Source organism: Canis lupus, chromosome 11 (genome assembly GCF_003254725.2).
Source record: "Canis lupus dingo isolate Sandy chromosome 11, ASM325472v2, whole genome shotgun sequence".
Classification (NCBI taxonomy): domain Eukaryota; kingdom Metazoa; phylum Chordata; class Mammalia; order Carnivora; family Canidae; genus Canis; species Canis lupus.
The window spans coordinates 8203096-8230717 of record NC_064253.1 but is presented as its reverse complement, the minus strand read 5'-3'; the positions used below and the strand labels follow the sequence as shown (position 1 = coordinate 8230717).

The 27622-nt window shown below is 40.3% G+C and overlaps 1 long non-coding RNA gene across 1 annotated transcript in view; it reads left to right on the top strand.

The window, feature by feature from the left end:
- Nucleotides 1–25631, top strand: part of LOC112659639 (uncharacterized) — a 146673-nt gene extending 121042 nt beyond the window's left edge. The window contains exons 7-8 of the long non-coding RNA XR_004803834.2: nt 19425–19608; nt 25426–25631. This is a non-coding gene — a long non-coding RNA (uncharacterized LOC112659639). The remainder of the gene's footprint in view (nt 1–19424; nt 19609–25425) is intronic.
- The last annotated feature ends 1991 nt before the right edge of the window (nt 25632–27622 follow it).

Here is a 27622-nt window from a genome sequence, read left to right as displayed (position 1 = left end):
TCCAGAGACCTTCTGGTCCTTATATTTTGACTTGTTAGTACTTTTAAGTCTGAAATCTTGATGATGACGAGGATGACAATGGTGACGAGGATGGTGACAGCAGTGATTAAGATGGTATTTTCTATATGCCAGGCACTATTCTAACTGCTTTACATGGATCAACTAATTCAATCACCCCAGTAATCACTTGTGGTCACTTAAATGATTTTAGTTATATACATTTTGTGGGCGAGGACACTGAGGCATAGTTCTCTTTTTTGGTGTTCATCCTACCCATGTCTCTTTCTATCTAGGTAATTGGAGAAGATTAGAAAGAAAACCTAAAACCCGAAGGGTAATAAAAAGCAACTGTCTGCAAAGTCCTTGTCATTTCAGAACCTTGTCAGCTCCCTTCACTGAGGCTCTGTTCAGGAGTGAGTCACACGTCTCCATGTCCCTTACTGCAAAGGTGTTTGCTTATCAGTGGAATGACTGATATTGTCAATGGAGTGGTTGCTTTTTATGATGGTGGGAGGGCAGAACATTATAAGGCCACCTCTGGATGGGTTTCATTCTTTAGTAGCTATCTGATATAAAGGAAAGAATAGGAACTCTGGAGGGGGACAGGGCTTCACTATTTGAATCTTGACTCCACTTCTTATTAACTGTCTGACTTTGAAAAATTTATTTATCATTGTTTTATTCACTTGTAAAATAGAGATAATACCATCTACTTTGTGGGGTCATTTTGAAGATTAAATGAAATGAGAGATATAAAGTGCCTAGGAAAGTGCTCGAGAGTTAGTAGGCGTTCAGAATTGTGTTACTTCCACTTTTTTATAGAACTGATATTGGTGATTACACATATTCAATATTAATCAAATCAAATGTTGATAGGTCTTTTGTAGGTGAGGCTGAAAACTTTGAATTTTCAAGGGCACAAGGATTATATATCCCCATTATGAAATGATCACTGAATGAAAAGTTGGAGAATAATGAGTTTTAGGCATATGAGAAAAGAACACCCAAAAGAGAAAACTATAAATGTCTTTTAATTTCAAGAACCTTTCTGTGGTAGATAGAATAATGAATTCCCAAATGTGACCACATCATAATACAAGGACTCTGTGACTATGTTACCCTACATGGCAGAAGGAACTTTGCAGATGGGATTAAGTTAAAATTCTAGAGATGGAGGGATTATCCTGGATTATATGAATGGGCCATCCAATCACATGGATCCTTAGAATCAGAGAATTTTTCAGATTGTGATCAGAGTAAGAGATATAGAAATGGGTAGGAAATAGCAGAAAGGGAGCAGAAGATGGAAGACTCCTAACTCTGGTTGACAAACTAGGGGTGGTGGAAGGGGAGGAGGGTAGGGGGTGGGGGTGACTGGGTGGCGGGCACTGAGGGGGGCACTTGATGGGATGAGCACTGGGTGTTATTCTGTATGTTGGCAAATTGAACACCAATAAAAAATAAATTTATTATTAAATAAAAGAGATATCATGGTGGAATATAGTCTGAGAGATGCAACATGGCTGGGCGCTAAAGATGGAGAAAGGAGCTATGAACCAAGGAATGTGGGTAGACTCTGAAAGATGGAAAAGACAAGGAGAAATATTCTCCGCTAGAGTCTCTAGAAAGGAACACAACCCTGCTGACATCTCAATTTTAGTCCAGGGGCAGCCATGTTGGACTTCTGATCTATAGAATTGTAAGGTAATAAAAATATGTAAGTAAGTGGTGTAGCGGCATTTGTTCTCAAGATGCCTGTTGGAAATAATCTTAACTATGGCAGTTTCTTAGCCTTTATAATAAGAGCCTTCCGCCTGGTAGGGTCCTTTTAGAAGATATGCTACATTAGGCTATTAGGCCCCCTTTGGAGTGACTTAACAGTGACCTCCTTTTTCTCCAGCCTGCCCCCTTCACTTCATTACTCAGATGAGCCTGTCATAGTCACATTTGTGTTATGAGATTGCTCACTTGGTCACAGTTAATTTGAACAGAAGACTTGTATAGCTTAATGTGGGCCAATGAGCATCTCTTTCCCAGGAGTGTGGCTTGGGTTGAGGCAGGCATTAGTCACAACCTCTGCATGTGGCTTGAACTGAGATGATGGTGTGACTTTGAGAGCTGGGTGGTGGCTACAGGCATGGAGAAGGTAAAAATCAGGTCTGTAAGGAGAGGAGTCTGATGATGATGGACAGAGTAGAGATAAGGGTCAAAAAAAAAAAAAAAAAAGACCAAGAAGGTGTGGCCTGTTCCTCTGACCCTCAGTCAACATTTTTTTACCCCTCCTCGATCCCAGGTGTATTCCTGCCCCAGATTCCACAAGACAACATTGTACCATTAGACAGAAATGGCCTCCCCCCCACCCCTTAACCTTCTAAGAGTTTTTCTGTTCCTTACAAACAAAATAGCCTTAACTAAAATACCTATTATGATATAGATAAATCACGAAGATGGGAAGGAGATTCCATTAATGTCATTTTGAGTCCTTTTCCATGCTGTATTCTCAGGAAGCTTATAGAAAGGTTTAGAGAGTAAGATTATGCTGTAGGCCAAGGGAGCATTTCATACTTCTGCAGCTCTAGCTAGGGATCATGGTAGGGCCTGCCTTGTAGGCTTAGAGATCCCTGGATGTAGAATGCTTCTTTAGGCTCTGGCCAAATGCATCTGAAGCTCATGTACAAAATTAATGTGGGCAAAGGGGTACTTTCATTTTATTTTTTTCATTTGTTTTTATTGAAGTTCAATTTGCCAACATATAGTATAGCACCCAGGGCTCAACCCATCAAGTGCCCCCCTCAGTGCCCATCACCCAGTTACCCCATCACCCCACACACCTCCCTTTCTGCAACACTTTGTTTCCCAGAGTTAGGAGTTTCTCATGGTTTGTGTTCCTCTCTAATTTTTTCTACTCAGTTCCCCGCCTTTCCCTTGGAACTGGAGGGTATTATGCTGAGTGAAGTAAGTCAAACAGAGAAGGACAATCATCACATGGTTTCACTCATACAGGGAATATAAGAAATAGTGAAAGGGATTATAAGGCAGAGGGGTACTTTTAAATCAGGATTCTGCAATTCTAGGTGACTTTTCTGCAGCAAACTTAAACACATACACATGGCACCTTAAAACCCAACCTTAGTGCTTTTCTATATTTAACCTAATTTTAAGAATATGTATGGCAGATATTTTGTTTTCTTGGAGGAGCATTTGTAGCCAGAAATGGTAGTTTTCCTAATCACCGTTAACTCATAGAATTTTTTTAGTTTTATTTTAAAGATTTTATTTGTTTTAGAGAGAGAGAAGATGAGTGAGAGAGTCAGAGTGAGAGAGAGAAAGAGAGAACACACAAGCAGCGGGGAGAGGCAGAGGGAGAGGGAGAAGCAGACTCCCCACTGAGCAGGGACCCCCCCCCCCCATTCCCCAATGCAGGGCTTGATCCCAGGACCCCAGGGTCATGACCTGTGCCAAAGGCAGACACTTAACTGACTGAGCCACCCAGGCACCTCTAACTCATAGAATTTAAAAAGCAATCACAAAATCAAGCTATTCAACTTTTTAGTTATGCAGACAAGGAAATATCCTCAGAAGGGTTACGTGGCTTATTTTATGACTTCGGTGGGGTCTGTATGTGTATCTATATACAGAACTATGAAACTCAGGATTATTTAGAGAATGAATGAAGTATCAGAGAACATAGAAATCTTTGAACTGAAATATTTCTATGAATACCAAGTAATTTTTTTATAATACATATAAAATCTTATATCTTACCTTTCTTTTTATGAATTGGAATTATTTCTATAAACTCAAGTGTGCTCAAAGAAATACAATTTCTTTGATGGACTATATGTTATTAACTAGAAGTTAGATAGCCCTAAAGGTAACATATCCATGCATTTGTTCATCTTCTCTCTCTCTCCTTCCTCCTTTCCTTCCTTTTTCCCTTCCTTCCTTTTATCTTTCTAAGTATTAATTATCGAGTGGCTGTCATATACCTATTTCTAAAACTTGGCAATACATGAGTAAAATAGTATGCTCCCATGGGGTTCTCCTCTCATGGAGCTCTTACCTTCCTTATGTTGGAGTTGGGGAGAATAAGGAGAAAACATATAAATATATAAGATAATTTCATTTTATTTTATTATTATTTTTTAAGATTTTATTTATTATTCATAGAGATGCAGAGAGAGAGAGAGAGAGAGAGGCAGAGACACAGGCAGAGGGAGAAACAGGCTCCATGCAGAGAGCCTGACGTGGGACTCGATCCAGGGTCTCAGGATCACGCCCTGGGCTGCAGGTGGCACTAAACCGCTGCGCCACCGGGGCTGCCCTATAAGATAATTATAGATAATGATGAAGTGCTATGAAGAGAATTAAAAGCAGTCATATAATAGATAATAATAGGCTGGGGTAACACAGGGTATTATTTCTTAAGGTAAGGAGGTAACATTTAATTGATCTACTTATTCTGTCTATCCATCCATCCTATCTATCTTCTCTGATTATATAAGACAACATGTTGATCGATTTACTCTCAGTACACAGGGATTAAGTCACTTTCCCAAATCACAGAGTTCATGATTTTAAATCTGATTTTCTTTCCATTGCTTCTACTTGCCTCCTCAAAAGGGCACTGGATTGAGAATCTGTTCTCAAAAAATTCATATTCAAGTTAGAGAGAAAACAAATACAGGATAATATTTCAAAGTACCAGTTGGTTTCTTCCTCTTCTCCACAATCCTCACAAAATCCCTTCACTTGTATCCCAAGGACTTCTTCTTTGGCTCCTACTCTCTCCCCTAGGGCCCCCCAGATGAAGACATGAGGCAAATCAGAAACAAATTCTACAAAGAGTCAACTATTCTTTTGGAAAGTTCCTGGTAGATGTGAAGGAAAAGGTTTAGACACACACTTGTACTGTTTATGTTCCTGATCTCAGAGTCTAGTCTATAAAAACTCTACTGTTACTGAAGCAGATACCCTCTGTCATCAGTTCTAGCCAATTGTGAGGAAACTGAATCACTACACACCTACTGCTTTCTTTGATGGACCTTGAATATCACCAGGTGTCTGCTTCAGTCATCTGGTGGAGAATCATGGTTGTGTATATAAGAAGGTCAGTCCAGATCTGACCTGTTCTAGTAGTTAGCCCAGGAGCACACAGACTTCACAGATGGGAGGAAGGAGAGACAGTGATGACATGAATTGGAAGCTTCAGTTCTGACCAAGATGGGGCGAGATATTGTCTGAAATCATGTGTTGTGTTTTGTCATATATGTTGTCTGCTATCATAACAAACTACTCCACATGTCAGTGGCTAAAAACGATAAACATTCTTTTACTTAGTCTGTGGGTTGGTGATGTAGGCTGGACTTGGCTGAGTTGTTCTGGTCTCAGCTAGGCTCATTCCTATTTCTGATGTTGGGATATTGACTGATCTAAGATTGCCCCTGCTGAGATGACTGGGGGCACTAAGTTCTTCCCATGTCTCTCATCCAGCAGACAGCCTATGCATGCTCTCATGGCACTATAGAAGAGTGAGAGCAATCAAGGCCAATTGTGCTAGTGCTTTTTAAGCAAGCATCTTATTGGCCAAACAGGACTTATAACCAAGCCCAGGGTCAGCATGGAATGGGGACTGCAGATTTGCATGGCAAAGAACATGCAGTTTCAAGAGCAGGTGAAGAATTGGGACCATTGATGCAATCAACAACATGAGTTATTCACAATTAGAATGTTAAGGATTACTTATTTTTTAGGTGGTCTGGACATAGTTTGAAGGGTAGATAAGGACAGGGAGAAAGTGGAGGCAGGAAACACAGACAGAAGCATATCCAGGGAAATAACAATGCCTGAATCTGGAGTAACTGGGAAAATGAGAGTAGAGTGATGAGAGCTATTGTCCAACGTGGATGAGCTGGGGATGAGGAAATGCAAAAGAAAAGGAGGAAGCAAAGTGGATTCTGGAGTCACTGATCAGGAGGGTAATAGTGACCTTAACAGGCAGGTGACATGAGTAGGGCAGGTATGTGGGAGACAGAGCAGCAGAAAAGCAACATGGGGGGAGGGTTATCTGCTTAGAGCTGTAATGCATGCTGGGAGGATAAAGGCTGTGAGTACTGGAGGTGTGGTGAGGCCAAGAACTCAGGGGGCTTGAAGCTCATGGACAATCACTTAGAGTCATCATATTGGACAGAATTGGGAATTTGCGAAGGCTCTGATGATGGTGTGTAAGTCTTACTGGGTTACCCTTCAGTATTCCCAAGACACCGTGTCTAATGGATAGTGCTTGAGGAGACCCCCGAGAAGGTGAGGACATGATGGTGTACCCAGATCATGACTCCCTGCCTCCCCACAATTGCCAGGCTCTGCTGCGGGTCTAATCAATTACATTGCTTTCACTTTGTCCCCAGCCACTTGTCTCAGCTCACATTCAGGTGCTGTCTGAATGTGTCTCTTCTATCCTATCTAGTTCAATAAACAATTGTAAAAGCTGGCAATCAGGATGAAGCCAAGCATTCTAAATCTTAACTTATTTTTCTGTTTTGCCAATAAGAAAGTCTTTTTAAGACAGCCAAAGTGGAGAGTATTTTGAATTTCTTTTTCTGTCTGTTCTTGAATTCCTCAGGATCTCCACTGATAACACTCAGAATGATTTCTGGGACTCGGCACTAGGGCTTAAAATAGTTTGAAGGCTTCTGGGGCAACCACTTGATATGAGAAGTGGTTTGTTAGCCATGTTAAGGAAGAATCAGATGTCATGTTGTACAAGGTTAATGAGCAACAACTGCCTCATAGCTTGAGTGTGGCCCATACCACATACCCTGGTTTCTGCTCACTCCAGAGAGAGTCCCAGGGTTGTAGGTAAAATAGAAGTTATTAAATACAGACATTATTTTTTCTGGGTCTTAGATCTATTCAATCCATCTTTGTCTCGTTTGTCCTTGTGAGGCAACTCCTGCCATTTGAAGTAAGCCGAGGTTCCATGAAGGGCCAAGTTGTTTTTGCATTGTCAAGGAGACCAGGAAATAGAACCTGGGGAGCAAAACAAACCCTTTGTGGGAGTGGATGTTGCTTGAATGTGGAAAATGTGAAACGATGTGGCTTTCTGGCTCTTTCCAGGCACTGACTTCTGCTGGATTTTGTGAAGGGGCTGGCAGGAGAGGGATGCATTTCTCTTTTCTCCAATCCAGCATGAAGCAGCTATTGTGTAATCACCAATCATGAAGGAACTGTGGTTCTAAGCCAGTATTTCACAGAGCATGGTCTGTGGGCCTGAGGCAACGGATCAGCTTCACTTGTGAGAATATCTCTGCACTGGGCTCCTGGGAATTATTTTTTATTTATTTATTTATTTTTTTTAGCATGTATCCTAGGTACTTGATGGATAGGAATCCACTATCCTAGTGGACGAGTGTCCATTTATTTGTTATTATTTGTATGCTTCGAAAGAACACATAGTAGCAGGAACAAAGAATTAAAAGTAGGCTCCTTGCTTGTGGCTATGCAAAACAATCTAAGCTGACTTCTGACTTTAAGGCATTATCTGACATTGCTTACACATCTCTGGTTGTGCTAGCAGGGTGTGATGGAGATGACTAGTTATTCACCAACAAGTCCTGCTCTCCCTTGCATGTAACAGAGTTGTTCCTGGACCACTTGGCCCACTCAAATCCAGCAATGGCCTCTGACTAGTTCTCTAGTGAAATGCAGTTGAGATGCTGTCTGCCTATTTCTTTCCCTTTGGCCTGGGTGTAGAGGAGTCTGAGGCCTAAGTAAGTGATGAATAGAACCCGGGTCCTCAAATTAACCGGGTGCTGAGAGTACCTGCTTTGGACTCTTACCTGAATAGGAAATAAGACTTATTGTGCGGGGCCCCTGAGATTTTAGGGTATCAATGGCTTTTGTTACCCGAAGTAATTCATAGAGATTGGCCTATTACTTACGCAGTTTGAGGTAAGAACTGTGTTCTTTGACAGCTCAGTTCAAAATATACAAGGTTTACTCAAACAAACCTAGTAATCTTCTGAAAAGTAGGGAATCATCTCTTAGTGGAAAGAGTATTGGTCTTAGAACTAGGAAAGTGGATCCGAATCCTAGTGCTGCCACTTACTGGCTCTGTAGTTTTAGACAAATCACTCAATGATGTTGAGCCCCAGCTCCTTCCATTATTTAGTGACAATAATAATAATACGGTATTATTTGCCTCTCAATATGTGTGTGAAAGTCAGGGATTCTCTCATGAAAACACTTTGGAAATTACAAAGTGCTGTCCTACAAATGAGAGGGATCACTTGGCTCTTTTTTTGTTACAGAGCTGGAGTGAAGTGCTGTTTTCTAGCTTTGATATTTTCAGAAGCTTCCCAAGTCTCATTTTTTCCCTTCGGAAAATGGGGATAATAAAGCTTACTAGGATGATTGTGATAATAAAAATGAGATAACATACATGATGGTGTCTAGCCCAAGCCGCAGCATATTGCAGGAATGCAGACAAATGTTCGCTCCCTTCCCTGAGGCACTGTATGCTAGAGGGAGGCAATTCAGGACAAATCCGTTCGGCTGATGATAAATATGAACTGATTGCTTCCTTTGCTTATATTTTACTCACCTCTGCTGACTGGTGAGATGATATTCATTGTATCATGTGTCCCTTTCTTGCCTGTGCTTGATGGTAAGCTCACAGCAGCAGGAAAGACAGCCACAGAGGAGCATGAAGTATTACCTGTTTCTACTGCTTCTCTCACAAAGATGGAAAAACTCTAGGCTTTGTGAGTCTGATGGGACCACTTACTGAAGCCTCTTGCCAGCCAGACCCTGAGACCCTGGTATTCCCGAGTGCTTTTGCGAAACCCATCCTCTTCGTTTCTCTCTTTTGTCTTCACTTGACTTATTCTTTACCCCAGTGTCCTCTTTATTTGGACTATCTTCAAGCTAATCTACTTGATTAGAGGTTCACAACACAGAAACCTGGCTCTAAGATAAGTTTTTTATACGACAGTAATGGTAATTCCTGCGATTTATTTGTGTGCTGAGCTACCATTTCCATAATACTTTCTTTCAGTTGAGTTATCTTGTTTGTTCGCTGTTGGTTTACATAGGCTCATAGCAGCCATTCATTATTTTGTTCAGTGTAGGTGCATTTATTGAGCAGAACACCACGGGAGAGTGCTGGGAAGATAGGGTGGAGGGTAGAAGGGATAGAGAGCTAATATTTATCAATTATGCATTTTCTGTCAAGTTGGTTTTAATGGAAGTTAGCTAATTTAATTCTTTAAATAATTTTTCTGAGGTATTGCTAGTGCTTCGCTCAGTATGGTTGTTTAAAGTTTTATTAACTGTCAAATTCCATAGAGAGTTTAAAAACTTTGTCCAAAGTCAAAAAAGTTATGTGGTGATGGAGATGGGATTTAAATTCTGGTCTCTCTGGTTCCAAAGCCCATGCTCTTTTCCTGGAGTTACTGCAGAGGATCGACAGAGATAAGTAGTTGCTGTCCAGATAGCCCCATGTCCATTTACTTGGGGAGCAAAGATATAAACATTTGAGTAGAAAGACAAGGGAGCATTCGTCTCCTCCTTCCTCCTCGTCTCTATCCCTCCTGCAAAATTTATTATCTATCACGTGGCATCCAGTATTCCAGGCTGTGGGGTACAATATCCTCCATCTTGTAGTGACCAGTTTAATGTTTAAGATAGATAAATTGAAAGAATGATAAACAGCTAGATGGATAATCTAATGTGTGGTAATGACAGCTGCTAAGAACAAGAAAGTAGAGCAAGGGGTAAACCATGATGGAGCTTCTAGGTTAGATGTAGTGGTTGGAGAAGGTGACATTTTGGGTAGGTGACACCTGAGTAGGTGGCATCTGAGTAGACCTAAATGAAGTGAAACCCTTTGCGGGGGTGGGGAAGGAATAGCATGTGGAAAGCCCAAGGCAGGAGTGGGCTTAGTATTCAGGGTTGGAGTCAGCTCAGGATGATTGGGGGATGAAGATGGAAAGTTCAGGAGAGGCCTGTGGCCCTTGGGAAAGCCTTTAGATTTTATTCTGAGTGAGGTGGAAAGCCATTAGCATTCTGAGCAAAGAAGTGATAGCTGCCTTAACATTTACCAGGAAGCACTATGGATATTGTGTGGAGTTTAGATTTTAGAGTCAGGGAGCCCAGCTCAGTCATTTGCAGTTGATCATACTTGAGAAAAACCCAACGATGAACATGAATGGTATCCAAAACAAATACTACATTTCATTCCTTCACTTTCTGTTCTTATCTTTGGATTTTTTGTTTCAATTCTTTGTACATCTCTTTAAATGTATTAAATTCCTACTGCATTCAAGGTACTGTGAAAATTGCCATTTGTGTCCTTATTCCTTTCTTTAAATCTCTACCTACAATCTAGATTTTTTTTTTCTTTTTACCTAAACCAAATTACAAGTTGTCCCACTTATCTCAACAGAGGTAGAAAGAAATCAACTACTTTGGTTTTCTGATAGCAGAGACCTAGCTACAGGTCTAAAATGAAATGAACTGGCATTATGGTGATAGCAGGCCAGCTTGCCGAGAGCACCCCTTCTCAATGATGGCAAGCTACTGTTGGACACAGTCATGACAAAGGCTGGTGTTTGTGATCAACTTCAAACTTGGACCCTTTCCCATCTGGGTAGCACTTGCTGTCCTCCAGCTGAAGTGGGTGATTGGATTGAGACTATCACACGTCAAATGCCACGAAGAGCTATTAATTTGAGTGGAATAATTGAATAGCCTGACTTGCTGGAAAATGTAACTACTTTACATATCATCGTAAATTGTTTCCCAAGCTATCTTGGCCTCCCTTCAGCCATGAAAATATTCAGATGTGAAAAAAAAAAAAAAAAAAAGATGCTTCTTGAACACTTACCCATGAAAGTCAATGAGATTGCTTTGGACTTCTCTGTAACACTCCAACTATCCACACATGGAAGTTGTTACCTGCCCTGTGTTTGTTTAAATGTTGGTAGATGTAATGCCAGCACTGCTGTTTGGTAGTGCAATGCTTACTTCTGTGCAAAGGAGTGAATAGTCCAGAACTCTTCAACTTAATTTTGGAACATTCTTTCAATTAAAGAATGAGTCTTCTCTCAGTACATCATGATGATTTTATGTCTTCTCTCCAATTTAAAATATTCTTGGATTTTGAAACTGGATTATGTTCATGCATAATTACTCTCACATTGCAATGAGAGTCTGAACTATAGGACTGACATAGCATGTGAAGGCTGGGCCTCAGGTACATCTGGGAAGAGTTTAAGAAAGTCAATTGTCTTTGTATTTATCACAGTTTGTCCAGATCCTCCTTGCTTCCAGGTCAAGCTTAAATCTTAACCTTCTTTAAGAAGTTACACTGAAAAAAATATTTTAAAAAAGTAAAAAAAAAATAATAATAATAAAAAGAAGTTACACTTGAGTTGTTCAGCACATATAATCCACTCTCCCTTCTCAGAGAAGAGGGACAAGAATGATATTTTCTTAGCAACCATGGTGTTGGATTGTCACGTCTCATCTGATATTTACACAAGTACTCTGTGAGGTAGGTGTTATTGTCCTCGTTTAGCCCAGGGAAAGGGTCTGACGTATCCATGGTCACACAGCTAGGAGGTGGAAGTGTCTGGATGTGAATTCAGATCTGTGTGACAGTAGAACTCTCCACCAAGCCATGTGATTTCTTAGGACATTCCAAACGCTTACAGCAAGATATACATTCCTTAGCACTTCATCACATACCAAGCTTTGTACTTGCCATTGTTTTTTGTGTGGATTTCTATTCCCAGCAATGTTACAATGTCCATGAAGGCGGTTCCAGGACACACAAAGACCATGTGGCCTCTGCCTTATGGGAGCTTGGCACAGAGTTACAGGCATGAAAAGCAAGATGTTTCCTAACCCATGATGGGGAGTCTGAGGGGACTGTACAGAGGATACACAGGCAGTGCAAAGGAATAGTCTCCTTGTCTCTGTGGAGTTGGGGTGAGGGTGGGTGGGAGCAGAAAATATTTTGTAAACTTTAGCTCTTCAGATGAACAGGTATTTGTCCAGAACCTGGAAGATTTGGGCCAGGGCGAGGCTTAAAAGGGAAAATATCCCAGGCAAAAAGAAGTCACCAGGCTAGGAAATGCAGCCAGGTATGCTGCATAATGATGAAGAGTTCTGAAGGGATGGATCATGCATTAGAAGGGCAAGAGAGGCACACAGAAAAGAGGCTATAGGGAGGGGTAGGCAGAGAGCAGGACATGAGTTTCTTGAATACTTACTGAGTTTGAATTTTATTCATTGTTTCTTATGCCAATGAAAGATTGTAAGCAAGAGTGCAATTCAATCTAAAACAAAAGTCTCATTTAAGGCTGTATGTGGTATGGCAATTACTTGGAAGGTATTTGAAGAGTGGATAGGAGGGCAGTTAGGAAACTGTTGGAATTCTCCATGCAAGAGAAGATGAGGTCCTGGGTTAGGTGAGGAGCAATGCAAAGGGAAGACAGTCCATGGAGACACACTCAGCATGTTTTTTGCTGTGGGTGACCTTGAATGCTTCTTGTGGCGAATCATTTCCTACTCAATTGCTCTTACCACACAGTCCCAAACATGTGAATTCCCTTTTTCTTGGCCTGCAATGCTAAGAGCTTCATTTGCTATAACAATAATGAAAAGAATGTGAGTGGAGATGACTGTAAAGCATGGAGTCCTGCCCCAAGATGGGGGGGTGAAGTTGAGCCCTCTCTTCCGCACTGAACCCATGCGGGCAGAATTACTAATCATCATTTGTTGGCATTGGAGACAGTGATTCATAGATGAAAATAACTTCAGAATATTTAAGAAAAGCCAGGAGGAAAATCAGAATTATTACCAAAATAATTTTTCTAGCAGGACTCTGGCCATTTATCTTTTCACATAAGTGAAGCTAAACTATATTAGCAAGTGTTACAGCAATTTAAGAGTTCTTAGCTGTGTGTCCTTGAAGACTATAATATTTGTAGGAGGTAGTTCCACTGCTATAAATCTATGTTGACAGGTGTAAATTTACACTAATAAATTAATAACACAAGTAATAAAAACAAACCCCAGCTCCTAGGATACTGGATTTGTGGTAGAACTGATGGTATCAAGAAAATACAGATCAAATGCCCTCTGATTGATTCTTCCTCTTGATTAGTCTAAGATTTGTACAGATGAAATCATCATACTTGGTATTTTTCTTACCTGTGTTTCTCACTTATTAAATATATTCATCACATCTCTCTACTGTTTCTCTATCCAGAGGTCTGCTTTAAGGGTGAGCTAAAAAATTAAACAAATGCACAGTATTTCTCATGAGGGCCACAGCAGAGTTTTCCGCTTCCTCTGTGTGCTGTGACATTTTGAACCTCAGCAAGCTGTTTATCTTCTAGTTTCCAGCTTCTAGGTGTTATTTTTTTCCCCTCAAGATTTGTGATAGTTCAGTAAGTTAGTGTTTTCTGGTTTTGGGTCCTCTGTACTGTGTTTCTTGAATCTCTTTGTAAGAAGGGATATTCCTGTTCATCTTTGATCACCTTCAGTTCTTAATAAAATGTCCTGGCACCTAATAGGGGCCATTTAGTTTATGTTGGATGAATAAGGACAAATGTATGCCCTTCTGGAAAAGGAAATAATTGTTTTGGGGGTGATATTGGGTGAAAGAAGGAGATACTAGTAAGCTAAATTGATATAAATCATTGAGAAAGTGGAGAAACACTGGGCATGACATATAATATGTTGAATTTTACATATGCTGAGTTTGCCAAAAACATAGCCTTATACAAAACCATTTTGGCATGAATCTTAAGAATTTTTGACTTTGTCAGCTCTGAACCAGGAACAGTTCTTTTTAAAATAATGATATCCACTTAAAAAATTCGAGTGTAGAACAAGTATGTACTTCTTTCAAAAAGAGAAACTCTACAGAAGCCTACAAATTCTTCATGGCATGTATGGATGGCTCTACCCTGATGGCCCACATGCCTGTCCCATGTGGTTACATTGCTATCTTACCTCTACTAGGTCGACATCCTCAATCACCTGGGCTGCTCCGCCTCTTCACATTGACTAGACAGGACTCTCCCTCCTCTTCTACTGCAGCATATGTAGTGTGTCTGTGCTGGCTTCCTATGGGCACCATCACAGTTCATCTGGCTTAAAACAACACCTGAAGTCTGTGGATTAAAGTGTGGCTGGGTTCAACTGAATCCTTTGCTTAGGATGTCACAAGGCCAAAATTAGCAGAATCACTTACTGACAGTTGTAGGACCGAGATTCTTATTTCCTTACTGGCTGTCAGCCAGGATCTGCTCTCTGCTCCCAGGGCCCCTTCATTCTTTCCCATGGGGTCTCTTCCATTAGAAGTTCTGTCGTCATACTGCCCACCAAAAGGAAAAGTTTTGCCAGGTGGAGGCTAGTCAGTCCTCTGTAGAAGATATCTAGAGCTAACAGTTGATTAATAAGACATTGTCACTTTGCATATAGCCCTAATAAATTTAGTTTACGTCTACTTTAGAGCCTAGTTTCTGAACCCTAGATGTCTGTTTGATTACTATTAGAAGCCAGATAGCCAGCCATTTGGACATGTTTCATGTGCATGTAAGGACTTACCCTTGCACAGATGGTATCAACTCATCTCAGGGTCCCTCAGCCACATTACTGATACTGGTAGTACCCTATGTCATGCAAATGCCTTTGAAAGCATCATAGCATGGTGCAGTATGGAAGGAGAATGTGAATGCAGGTAATTGTCAAATCCCAGGCAGTATGATGATATACTGGAAACTGCCACTCTTTTGGCCAGAGCTTTCTCTTTCTTCCCCCCCAAGCCTAGACAGGTTTATGGGAATAACTCATGTATCATGAAGGACTCTCTTGAGTAACTGCCACCATCACCAGCTTCCAGATGATTTGCAAGAGAAGCTATTTAACTTTCAGTAACTAATTCAATAAAGAATTTCAATTACCCAACAAATTTAATAGAATTTTCTGAATTTGGGAAGTACAGATGAAGCATTGGAAATTATACGATCAGTCCTAAGGTAGCAAAGTAAGAAAAGATTTGAAAGTATGGCTTAGGAACAGCATGGCATCTTGATGCTATAAAAAATCGTTGACATTAAAAGTGATGCTGGGGAATCTTGAAGCTTTAAAATGGGAAGAGCACATAACCTCAAACTCACTGCAATTTCCATATGTCACTTTTGGTGACATCATCTAAGATTAAGACCATTGGTGAGATACCATATTCTGTAGACATTTCTGGGCCTTTAACATGAGGATGATGGAATCTTCCCTATATTTTCCCCTATGAGACCGCTTGCAAAAGCAAAGCTGGTTGGTGCTTACTTCATGCACTGAGCTCCTTTGTAGGGTGCCTTTAAAGCACTGTTTTGATTTAGCTACAAATTGACTGCATTCCTGAATTTGGGAAATCAAATTTTAACATGAACTTGCAAATAGCTCCAGTGCTTCACCCCTAATTCATATTCCAGCAACCTTCACTGAAGCAGGAAGCAGAGTCAAGCTGTTGCCATGAAGATCATTTCAAGAGCTCAGAAATCCTCCAGGGATCCCTTTATCACTGCTTTTCAAAGAGGCCTTTATTCCTCTCTTCTCCTGTTTCCTGCAAAGGGAGTTGTGTCCAATACTCGAGGACATGGTGAAGCCAAAAAGGACCCAAAGACTCCTCCAGGACTATGATCTTCTGAATTGTGAAATCTGCCATTCTGATCAGTATCCTTTCTTCCCACCCTACCACATTGGAATAAATGCTACTCTTCTGTGAAACTTTACTGTATAATAAACCTGCCTCTTTATTTTTAAAGGACTGAGCTTCCAGGTCAGTTGGCATTTGTTTTGCTTTAAGTCTTTTGGTGTAAACATCCATCAAATTCTCATAAAAAGTAACATTTTTGGACTATATTATCTACTTGAAGACTGTTTTACTTTTATTTTACTTTATTTTTTAATTACAGTATTGTTAACATATACTGTTATATTAGTTTCATGTATATAATATAGTGATTCAGCATTTCTGTGCATTGCTCATTGCTCATCATGGTAAGTGTACTCTTCATCCCCTTTATCTATTTCCCCCATCCCCCACCCCAACATCCTTCTGGTCACCATCAGTTTGTTCTCTATAGTTAAGAGTCTGTTTCTTGGTTTGTCTCTCTCTTTCTCTCTTTCTACTTGAAGATCTTAATTGACACAAATTTTCCTTATGACTGGGCACCGAAAAGTCTCTTGATGTAAGTCAATAAAGTGGACTTTTATTTCAAGTATGTTATGCTTAATTTTTTTTCCTCTGAAAGGTATAGGGGCAAGAGATGAAATGGTAAAAATAAAATAAAATAAAAATAAAAACGTAAGAAATCTGTATTTATATAAGTAATTACAGATACGAATGTAGGTCCAAAGTTACTAAGTGGATTCAATGTATTTTCAGTAAGGTTAGGACTAAAAATTACATCAGGTATTTCATCTCATTTGAGGTAGCTGGGAATTACCATTTTCCTTTTGAAAGGGAAAATAGGAGCTTTTCAAACTCACAACATTCTGATGGAAACATACTGTCCTATTTTATGGGGGACATGGAGAAAGAGAAAATAAGGTAGATTTTTAAGAAGCCTAAAAGGAGGCAGGCATTATCAATTGCATTTATATTCAATCCAAAAGATCATATGATTTTCTTCTGAAAAAATGTTAACCTTGGTCTACATCTATATGCATAATCAAATTAGGGTGTGAGAGGGGCGCCTGCATGGCTCAGTCAGTTAAGCCACTGACTCTTGATTTCGGCTGAATAATCTCAGGTCATGGGCTCTGCGGTAGGCACAGAGTCTGCTTCAGATTCTCTCTCCCTCTCCCTCTGCTTCTGCCTCATCTGGCACATGTACTAACATGCTCATGCTCTCTATCTCAAACAAAAAAAACTAAAAAAAACCCCAAGGTGTGAGTACATGCTGGGGGTGTAACTATATATTGAAAGTGCATGAACCCACAGAGCAAACCAAATCCATATTCTTTTTTTTTTCAAATCCATATTCTTAAAGTAGCTACTATTCTTACTTGATGGGAAGTAATTAAATCTTTTAAAATGCAGTATCAATATGTATTTTATCTATATGAGTATATATAGACAAAATTATATGTGTGTGTGTATATATATGTATATAAACATATATATACAAACATATATATACATAATGAGATAAAAGCTAAATTTGTATTTATTTTTTAGAACACTAGAATTCAAAGACAGTTTCTGGGGAAACAAGTGTGACCCATGAAGTATGTATTTATTCTCTTCTGAAATAGGGCTTTTTCAGTGACAAAAATGGAGAATGCTCATCTGCATCATAGGGAAATTAATGATTGGACAAGAAATAGACGGATGTGCTCTATTAAGATCTAAAACAAAAAATAAGGTAGCCCGGGTGGCTCAGCGGTTTAGCACCGCCTTCAGCCCAGGGTGTGATCCTGGAGACCCGGGATCCCTGCATGGAGCCTGCTTCTCCTTCTGCCTGTGTCTCTGCCTCTCTGTGTGTGTGTGTCTCTCATGAATAAATAAATAAAATCTTTAAAAAAATAAAATAAAACAAAAAATAATACTTGGCTTCAGGTATTTAGAAGTACTGCACAGACCCAGTCTTACAGTCGGATTACCATTTTCCCATTTTCAATGATTTGAGGATATAAAACCAAGACAAATAAATACCACTTTTGAGTATCTGCCATATTCAAGCCAGAACTGTATGTAATGAAATGGCCAAGATAGGAAGTATTCATGACTTAAAACTGTGACTTAAACATGACCATGGTTAGGGAAGGCCCTGGCCAAGCTTCAGAGGAGCAGGAAAGGTCTAGTCAGGGTGATGAAATGGCAAGTGGGTACAGGTGGTTTCTTAGTAAGTCAGAAGCCTCCCGCTGGTCTAAATAATATATTGATAGTCAGATGGAACATAGAAATGAAACGTTCAGGAGGAAATGTTTGGAGAACAGCAAGGAGGTCTGTTTGCAGGTAGGAAAACGTAATCCTCAGGAGTTGGAGAGAAAGACTGGCAAGACTTCTTGTTTAGAGGAATTGAAAAATAGGGCATACCACCAACCTGAGATTCAAGATGTGGGAACCTACCAAGGATTCAGCCTATTTATGGTTCTCAAGAACCTGCGTACTTAACTGGGATCTCAGTGAGGCTAATAGCAGACACCATTTAATGCTGATGTCTCACTACTGACCTGAGTGGCTCGTGACAGTTACCCTGTCTCAAAAGGGACCGATTCCAGAATTCTAAATATAGAAGGAAATGCAGATGATGGTCATAGAGCCTCAGGTAAAGAATAAAGGAAGTCATTGGCACTCCTCCAATTGTCTTGCAGGTGCAAAAGTCATTTAATTTTCTGTGTGTGTATCTTGAATACATATGCCACCTAGTTAGTGGCACAATAAACACATTCACATTAAATGTCAGTACGTATTTTAATGTTTTAATCAGTGTATGTACTAAATAATTTGAGTTTGCAAAGAGATTATGGAGACTGAATCCAACCTTAAGCTTGGCAGGAAATTAATACTTGGACAGGAATACTAGTGCATTTTGCTATGGCATATACTCAGATTTAGAATAAAACCACTGTATTTTCTGTATTTTTCAAACCAATCTAGGGATATAAAACTAAATCTAGTTAGAATGAGAATATTAAATTAAAAAAAAAGTCATTAGAATGGAACTCAGAGCTGCCACATAGAACTGTGGGGTGAAGCACAGTCATTAGTGACCTGTAGGAACACAGACCAGCCTCACCACAGGGAGAATCGGAGAGTCTGGTCCAGCAGGACAGAAGGTACGGTCAGGAGCAGCCCTGACAAACAAGGCCCTCTGACAGTTCTCTTTAGAGCTCTGCTGGTAGCAGCCATCCACTTGCTTAGGCTAAATGTGAGCTCTGAGTGGACGTAGGGATCAGATCACAGCACCCCCCTTTCCCTGCCCATTCACTTGGTGCTTTGAGGGCTTAGCATGCTGCCTCCTCACGTGAGTCTCTGTTTTGTCCATGTCTGGCAATCACTGCTTGGAACCTCGCCTCTGGCAGCTGAGGATTTCAAGTCTCCAGACCTGTCATGATGCTCTCCAGGAGAGGCATCAGGCTGTCATCATCTATTAGGCGGCGCCTGGCTGACACAAGAGGACTTTCGGCAAGGGCCCCTCTCTCTCAAGCTCCTGAATCGCATCTTTTGATAGGAGTTGAGATAAGAAACCAGTTCAGAATCCAAATTGAGGCACTTAGGTGCTCTCCTGCCTGCTTGGCCTAATTCATTAAGTCACTATTTTGTAGTTTGGGGAAAGTTTGCATAGTTCTGACAATTTCAAGATTTTAGATGTAACCATTGATTTTTTTTTTTTTTTCAGAGGGACTGTTCCATCGGTCACGGAAACTGAGCAGCTGGGCACTTTCTTCCCTTCTTCATCATTGCCAAGGAAATAAAAAGACCAAGATTTTAAGTACACTGCACGAAGCTATTCTTTCTGGCTCTGGATTCAGCTCAAGCCCACTCCATTCTTGAGCAGAAGAATGTCAGGTCCTGCCTTTGAGGTGCTTCTCTTGCCACAGATAGGGTGACATGACCATGTTCTTACCAGAAACTAAGACAAATTTGACCTCAGCATGTGGTATTTACAGAATTTTATCCAAATCTCTTCTTGTTATCACTCCACTACTGATCTGTGCCTCTGTTGTAGTAACTGGGATTCAATCTTGTTAACAATTTTGATGAAATCACTTCTCCCTCCTGCTTTTCTGGGTGTTCCTCTTTGTTTCCTGTCCTTTGTAGCCTTTATTTATGGCTCTCCCTTAATCGTTTTGCTTTCTTTGGTAATCATAGCCCAAATCTCTCCAGGAGCCATGCTTTCCCCACTTGCAGGGATGAAATACAAGACCCAGTTTTAAGTAATTTATGCTCACTGGCTCTTGTCATTGGTTATAGGCTAGGCATGCACTTCGAGCAGGTTCTGTGAGAGCGAGAAGGAGATGCCTTTTGTAGACTATCAGACAACAGCTGCTCTAGTTTTTGCTAAAGTCTTAGGCTAAGGTGTAAGAAGCTGTGAGGTAGTCCAAAGGTCTTATGGACCATGAAGGGTGTCTGTGTTAAAAAATTAAGCTAATGTGCAGAGGAGACCAGAGCTAAGTAGAGGTGGCATATGGAACATATCTGGTGACATAATGTGAGACCTTTCAAGCAGCTGCATCTTAAGCCAGTTCTGAGTCACCTGATTCTTTACTTCACTTGAACAAGTTTGTATTGGATTTTCTGTAGCTTAATTTTTGTTGTTGTTGTTGTTTTAAGTGATTGGGAGTTTCAGTGGTAGGTTTGGCCACTTTCTGACAGCTTTCTTGATATCATCTGGGGTCTACCTCTCTATCTCCATCCACCTTCATACTTTCTGTGCTGGGTTTACCCTCTGTTGGGACATGCTGATACTTTATATTCAGTCCTGATACTCTTTTATGGTCTGGAAGAAATTCCAAGATATAGCAACTGTATTTTCCCACTTGAGTGTTTTAGGAAAACTTAATGACTCAAATAAACCATCTCTTCACTAACTGAAAGTGGGGAGGCTTCAAGGAATTTCATGTAACTGACCTGTGGATAAAGAAATATATTAAGGTCAGTGGCTCATTACTTTTTCTTTTTCTGTTGTGGACATTGTTATATTATTTTACTTTCTTCTTCTTCTTCTTCTTCTTCTTCTTCTTCTTCTTCTTCTTCTTCTTCTTCTTCTTCTTCTTCTTCTTCTTCTTCTTCTTCTTCTTCTTCTCTTCTTCTTCTTCTTCTTCTTCTTCTTCTTCTTCTTCTTCTTCTTCTTCTTCTTCTTCTTCTTCTTCTTCTTTCTTTTCTTCTTCTTTTCTTCTTCTTTTCTTCTTCTTTTCTTCTTTTCTTCTTCTTCTTCTCCTTCTCCTTCTCCTTCTCCTTCTCCTTCTCCTTCTCCTTCTCCTTCTCCTTCTCCTTCTCCTTCTCCTTCTCCTTCTTCTTCTTCTTCTTCTTCTTCTTCTTCTTCTTCTTCTTCTTCTTCTTTTTTTAAAAGAGCCACTCCTTTAATACAGAATCTTCGTTAAAAACCAACCAACCTAGCCCTGTACAGCTGCCCTTTTGAATGGGGGGACCACTGTGGGGTCTCCGCCTCTCTGAGAGGCGGCAGATGCTCCTGGCCACTCATTTAACTAACTGTCCCCTGGATGGGGCCCAGATGGGAGGGCCCCCCTCCCCAGTGGGGACCCACCTTCCAGGGGACATTCGTGCATGTTTACGCCTTTTCTGATTGTGTCAGTGGCCGCGGCATGGCAACTGGGCGTCAATAAAGGTCTCTGCGGAAGCTGGGGGGCTTGTGTGTGCTAGCATCGGGCGAGGGGCAGGGGCTCAGCCACAGGGGTGTGGGTCACTCCGGGATGTTGATCACCAGGTCATCGTCCCCATCCAGGGCATCGTCCCCGCTGCCCGCGTCGCTGAACATCTGCCGACGGATGGCGCTCAGGATGGTTGGGGGGGGGGCATCTTGGGTGGAGGCAGTGGGGCCAGGGCTGCCCCCACCCCAGCCCCGGAACCTCGGCCCAGGAAGGTCAGCGGTCCTCCCACTTTATGACATTTTACCTGGCTGGCAGGTAACAGAGTTAACTGCTCATAAAGGGAACAGAAGATGAAAAAGATTCTGTAATAGATCTTATTATATAATGGGATCAGAATGGCTAGGAAGGTGAAGAAGTAGTTAAAGTCAAGGCAACCTCATGGTTCCTGCCATCATGCATCTTGTGATTTTCTGAGATGCTAAGGGTGACTTAAGAAGTGGGATTGAGGGGTGCCTGGGTGGCTCAGCAGTTGAGCATCTGCCTTTGGCTCAGGGTATGATCCCGGAGTCCCAGGATCAAGTCCCACATCAGGATCCTTGTATGGAGCCTGTTTCTCCCTCTGCTTGTCTCACTGCCTCTCTCTCTCTCTCTCTCTCTCATTCTCTCTCTCTCTCTCTCTCTCTCTCCCTCCATCATGAATAAAAAAAAAAAAGAAGTGGGGTGACACAAGTGCATATTGACATCACTAAACTCTTAAGACTTAGTCATGCAATAAACAGGGATCTTCTCCTATACAGAGACCATGAAGTGCATGGAATGGAGGTTGGTTCTGGGCATTGTATGGAAGTCCAAACTGTGTTCCAAACTCAGGGCCAAACTTATGCCTTTTAGGAATACTAAAATGTTCCTCTTCCACTGCTATGGGATCTAGTAATTACATTTTAATCTATGCTCTTTTAATTGGGAATTTCTCCCAAACTCTTATTTTTATTTTTTTATGACCCATAGTAGGCTAAGGGGATACAGATGCCTTGTGGGTCAAAACAAAACAAAGCAAAACATAACTCCACAGCAAATTGAAAAGCAGCCAAAGTCCTCTCCATTCCTTGGCCTTCTAGTTTCCAGTTCTCCTTATTCCCCTCTACTACAATCCTCCCCCTCCTTTGTGAGTCTGATCTATTAGGTAAAACATTTTAGCCTCAGTGCTAAGGAAGTAGCTAGGATAAAACCCTGCAATGTAAGGGCCAGAGGTTCCTGGGTAAGAAGGGTGATAAGGGCTCGATGCTCTTAGTCTGGAAACTCTTCATAGATGGGGTAAAATATAAACAGTTATGAAAAAAGTGTCATCATGATTTAAAGAGAAAAAAATGTAAGAATTACTAGGAAGGTGGACTAGCCAGAAAAGAGAGTCCACCTTTGTCAGTTAGAGTTAGATTCAGCTGCTAATAGGCAATTTTTTTTTAAAGAGTTTAGTAAATACCAGTATTTTGGTATGTTAGTGTTACACTCTGAACAGTGGTATGGTGCTTTGTGGTCATCAGCGACCCAGCCTTCTATCCTTCTTCTCTTATCATCTTAAAGGCTGGCTTCCAATCTTAGTGGTATTATCTCTTGGTCCAAAATGACTCCTGAAGCTCCAGTCATTGTGATGTAGTCAGACAGGTGGAAAAGGGAAAAAGGGGAAAAGAAGCTTTCCCCCCATTGAGTTGGTTTGCTTTAGGCTGCTTATCCAGAATGCTCATATAAGACTTTGCTGATCTCATTGGTCCTGGCTTAGTCACATGATCACATCTAGCTTCAAGAGTTATGAGAAATGTAGTCTTTTAGGTGCTCTCAGTGGACTCCCCCACCATGCCAAAGTAAAATCTGGGTTTTCTAACTAAAGGAGGATGAGAAAAATAGCTCCTAGCAACTTGTAGTCTCTGCTTCAAAGATCCTTGAAATCCATGATTGCTTCTTTAGAATATGTGCTAAAGTGTTAGAAACTTTGTAGACTTATAAGGAATATGGGTGTTCTTACTTTGAATATATGAATTGATTAGGAACATATATTGATTTGAATATATGAATTGATTACTTTGAATATATGAATTGATATATGAATTGATTAGCCCTATTAAGAATACTGGCTTTGGATATAATGACTTGCAATTTCTGAGAAGGGGTTTATAACATTTGATTATGAGTGAAGTATGGAAGGAGGTAAAAACAAGATTATAAATTCTTCGGGGGCTTAGATATGACAAAATGGTCAAATAGAAGTTATGAAGGGATGTACAGCTCCCAATAAAATATATGAATTTATTTAACACTGAAGAGTTTGAGGTAGATTTCAAATGTTATGTTTATGGTTCTGGACTTATGAGGAGAAGGCCTGAATAAATCATAAGCTGCAATTATAGAAGTAAAACTAGTGCATTTTAGTGCTTGCTTTGGCCGTCTGGTTCAGAAGCAGGCCTTGTAAAGTCAGTGGGTGAAGGGAAACACTCATAGCACAGTAGGGAATATTGGGAATTGTAGGGAATCTGGAGGGGCAGCAACTTCTTGTCTGCAGCCAATTATTGCCATCATGGGAATCAGGCTTATATCCTCCACTTTTTCAAGAGAAGACAGAAATCTAGAATTTTACTAAACCTTCCACATTTAAAAATCATTGTGCAGGCCAAGCAAATATGTCTAAAACCTGGATTTGTCCAAACTAGTACCAATTTGCAACTTTTGGTCTAGTTCAACATCTTTATTTTACTGAGTCAGGGAGAGATCTAGTGACTTGCTCAGGGTCACATAGCTAATTAATGATAGCACTAGGACAAGAACCCTGCCCCTCGACTCCCAGATGTCTCCCTCCTTCACTACATTCAGCATAGCTTTCTGATAGAGTCATGTGGAACTGTTTAGTGGAAAGAAATAATCAGAGGAATTAGGCATTTCACATAAGGTCTACAGTTAACTCTATAAGTACCTGACAATGCTTAGCATTCAGGGGGCATCAATCAATGTTAGCTCAATCTCTATGTAAATTTGTTAAAATCATGTAAATTAATGAATAAAATAAAGGAAAAGGAAAAGAAGCAAAAGAATCATTATCAAACCTTGGGGAGCCCCATAATTAACAATGGAAGCAAGATAATGAATTAGCAAAGAAGGCATCCAAGTCCAAGCAGCCAAGATTGCTTTGAGAATCTCTTGCCTTTACCTTTGCCCTAATTACAGCTTTAGGCTGTAAATGTTTTAATTTGAGGATAATTTCAAGCCCTTTAATAAATTTCTTTCCAATTATACTGCTGTCTTAAACTTATAGCCTCATAAGAAAATGTGGTCTTCAGGGGACATTTCTTCTCCCCTTAGTAGAAATTAGATAGATTGATTAATTTTGGCTTAACTTTCTAAAAATGTTCAGTTGTGTCTTGAGATTAACCCACCATTAATGGTTAAATGTCTCCAGAATATGTAATAATTGTCATTAAAAAACATGAGTTTCACTAGAAGAAATGTCCTTTGAAAATTTCCTTTTTGGTATAAATATGTCCTTATGCATGGCCAAAATTTGTTGAATTATCTCAATGCCATAGATCACAGAGTAATAATTTTTGAAGTGATCGATTCTCCCTTAGGTTTTAATGTGCAGAGTGAAATGCATTTTAAGACAGTGTTTAAAGTTATGAGAAGTCTCCAGAAACTAGAATTTTTGATTTAGTGCTCATGTTAGGATCTTGACCAGTAAACACAATGGACCTTGGGGATCTCGTGGATTCCTTAGGCAATTTGTCTCAGAACTAACTGCTTTTGCAGTGGATTTTGCTTAGAGTAGTAACAGCCTATATTTATAATTTTTTCTCTTGGCAATTATCTGAACGGAAACTGAGACACCTACAAGGTCAATGGTACCAGATGCAGGTTACATACTAGTAACTCTTGTGTATTAGATTTATCTTTATAATACTCCAATTTAACAGTGCTGAAAAGAGCTGGAATGTGGTCATTAAAAAGAAGGGAAAAAAGGTCTGTTAATCATCTAATATTTAACCATTTTTCTCGTGCTTTTGTTCTTCTCTCCTTTGTTCCAAGGCACATGTAGAATGCTTACAGATCTCAACAAAAAATGGGATGTTTTTCTGCTATCACCTGAAGCTGCTGTGGCCATAAAACTAATAAATCACTAGAAAATCTCCTTGCCCATAAAGGATACCCACCTTGAGCAGGTCCAGTATCTTATCTCTCCATCCAGATGATCCTTGTTGCTAAATACACAGAGTCTGATTTTGGAGTCTTCACTCAACTATAGTTTCCACTATTTTCTTTGGAGGGGAAAGTCATATGAAATGATCATAAGTAATGTGGAAATGGGCTATATTTTTGCCACTTGCATTTGTTGTCATCTGGGATCCATCAAAATTCTTCTGGGTCAGCTGAACACAGTTTCATGCTGCCAGTCTGGGGGATGAAGGAGAGAAAGCATAATCCCACCACTCTGTCCTTGCAAGGACAGAGATTCTGGAGATAAAGGATATTCTTGATCATAGATGCTCAGCCTGTGCACCATTGCCCCTTCTCCTGGGTTCTATGGTGTTCAACTTCTGCTGATGCATTAGAGCCCTTGAGGGTTTAAGGCTTCTATGTCTTCTCTAGAATTTCAATGATTCTAGGCACTGTGTCATGGAGAATGCTTCACTCCCTTCTGTGTAACTGTTACTACAGTTAGATGGCTTCTAATCAGTTCTAGTTTGAGGGTCTTTAGCAAGATATATCTTTAACTTTTATTTCCATTTCCTCCTCCTTGGGGTGAAGGGAAAAGCCAAACTGCCCTGGATTATACTCAGAATGCTTAAATCTCTCCCTTGATTATAGTTTGTCTCTGGTCCACGGGTCTGCCTGACTCACTCTCCCTTTGGGAGCTCCTCATGCAAATACCATGCTGGGAGCCTGCTTACCCCTTTATCTCAGATGTTCAGACTTGCTGCTCAGCAAGGAATGGACCCAGCACAGATTTAAACTAGGAAATTCAAGAACATCAATATTTAAGAAAACTCTAGACAGAAGTGTGACCTTTGGGGCTTAGGCATAGTATTTGGGGGGAATATTTCAGAGAGCTTTTTTAGACCTCTTTGGTGGCCTTCCAAAGACAAATGCTTGGTCATTCTAGTCTGTCCTACATCCAAGCCAGTGTGGGTACTGTGAAAATAGCATTAAGAGCATTCTAGATTCTTACTGGAAACAAGCACCTTCTTTATTGTAAATAACTCCATACAGCATCTGTAATAAGTTAGAATCAGAATGATCTTTCTGTCATGATTCCATGTTTTTATACAATTCATATGCCTCAAGCTCCACAGGAGTCAATAAAATATGATTCAGAAATAATACTGAATTTTAAAGCTTAGTATGCAGTGTATGGAAGAAATGCTTCATCATTTTTCTTGCTGTCTTTTGAAGGCACAGGCATAGATAGATTTCATCACAACATTGGAAGCACATTTTTTTTTTTTGGAAGCACATTTTTGAAAATGCCAGTATCTCCATCACTTATAGATTTGTTGTAATTAATGCCGATGACTCCCACTACGCTGTTGTATTCTTCACTCAGACCCTTATTCCTCTCTTTGACACTCAGGACTGAGTTTACCCACCTCAGTGTGGCTCTCTTCCCAGGATTCTGTATATTCTTACCTTCAACTTCCTGCCACATCCACTGGCCATCCTCAGACCAAGAAAAAAAAAAAAAAAAAAAAAAGGAAATGTACAAACCAGTCTTCATCCATATATGTCCTCTGAACTCTGAACTTTCTTTCCCTCCATGTCAGTTGCATTTTCTCTCATAAACTGTAGTATTTAAGACATATATGTATATATATTTGCACATATTTTTGTATATATGTAATGTGTGTATATTTATGTATATATATGTACTATTTTAAGGGACTTTTAGATTAGAAATGTATGAGGTCAAGTTGGATATGAAAATAAGATGCAACTTTGTCTTTCCTGCAGTTGATGTAATTTCCTCATGAGGCTTGTCTCCTTGGCTGTACGGAGGGGGTGTGTAGAAGGTGACAGGACAGGGGAATTCTGAAGTTGCAAAATGATTCTCTGATGCCTTACAGACCACTTTTGTCTGGCATTCTCTTTCAGGTGCAACACTCAATTCTTATGCTTTCTCTCCCTCCTCAGCTCCTTTCTGAGATGGCACACTGCCACAGGGAGGAGGGCCTTGTGGCATCTAGTGGTGTTGGGGCAGGAAGCCTCACTGTCTGCCAGACATCCTCTG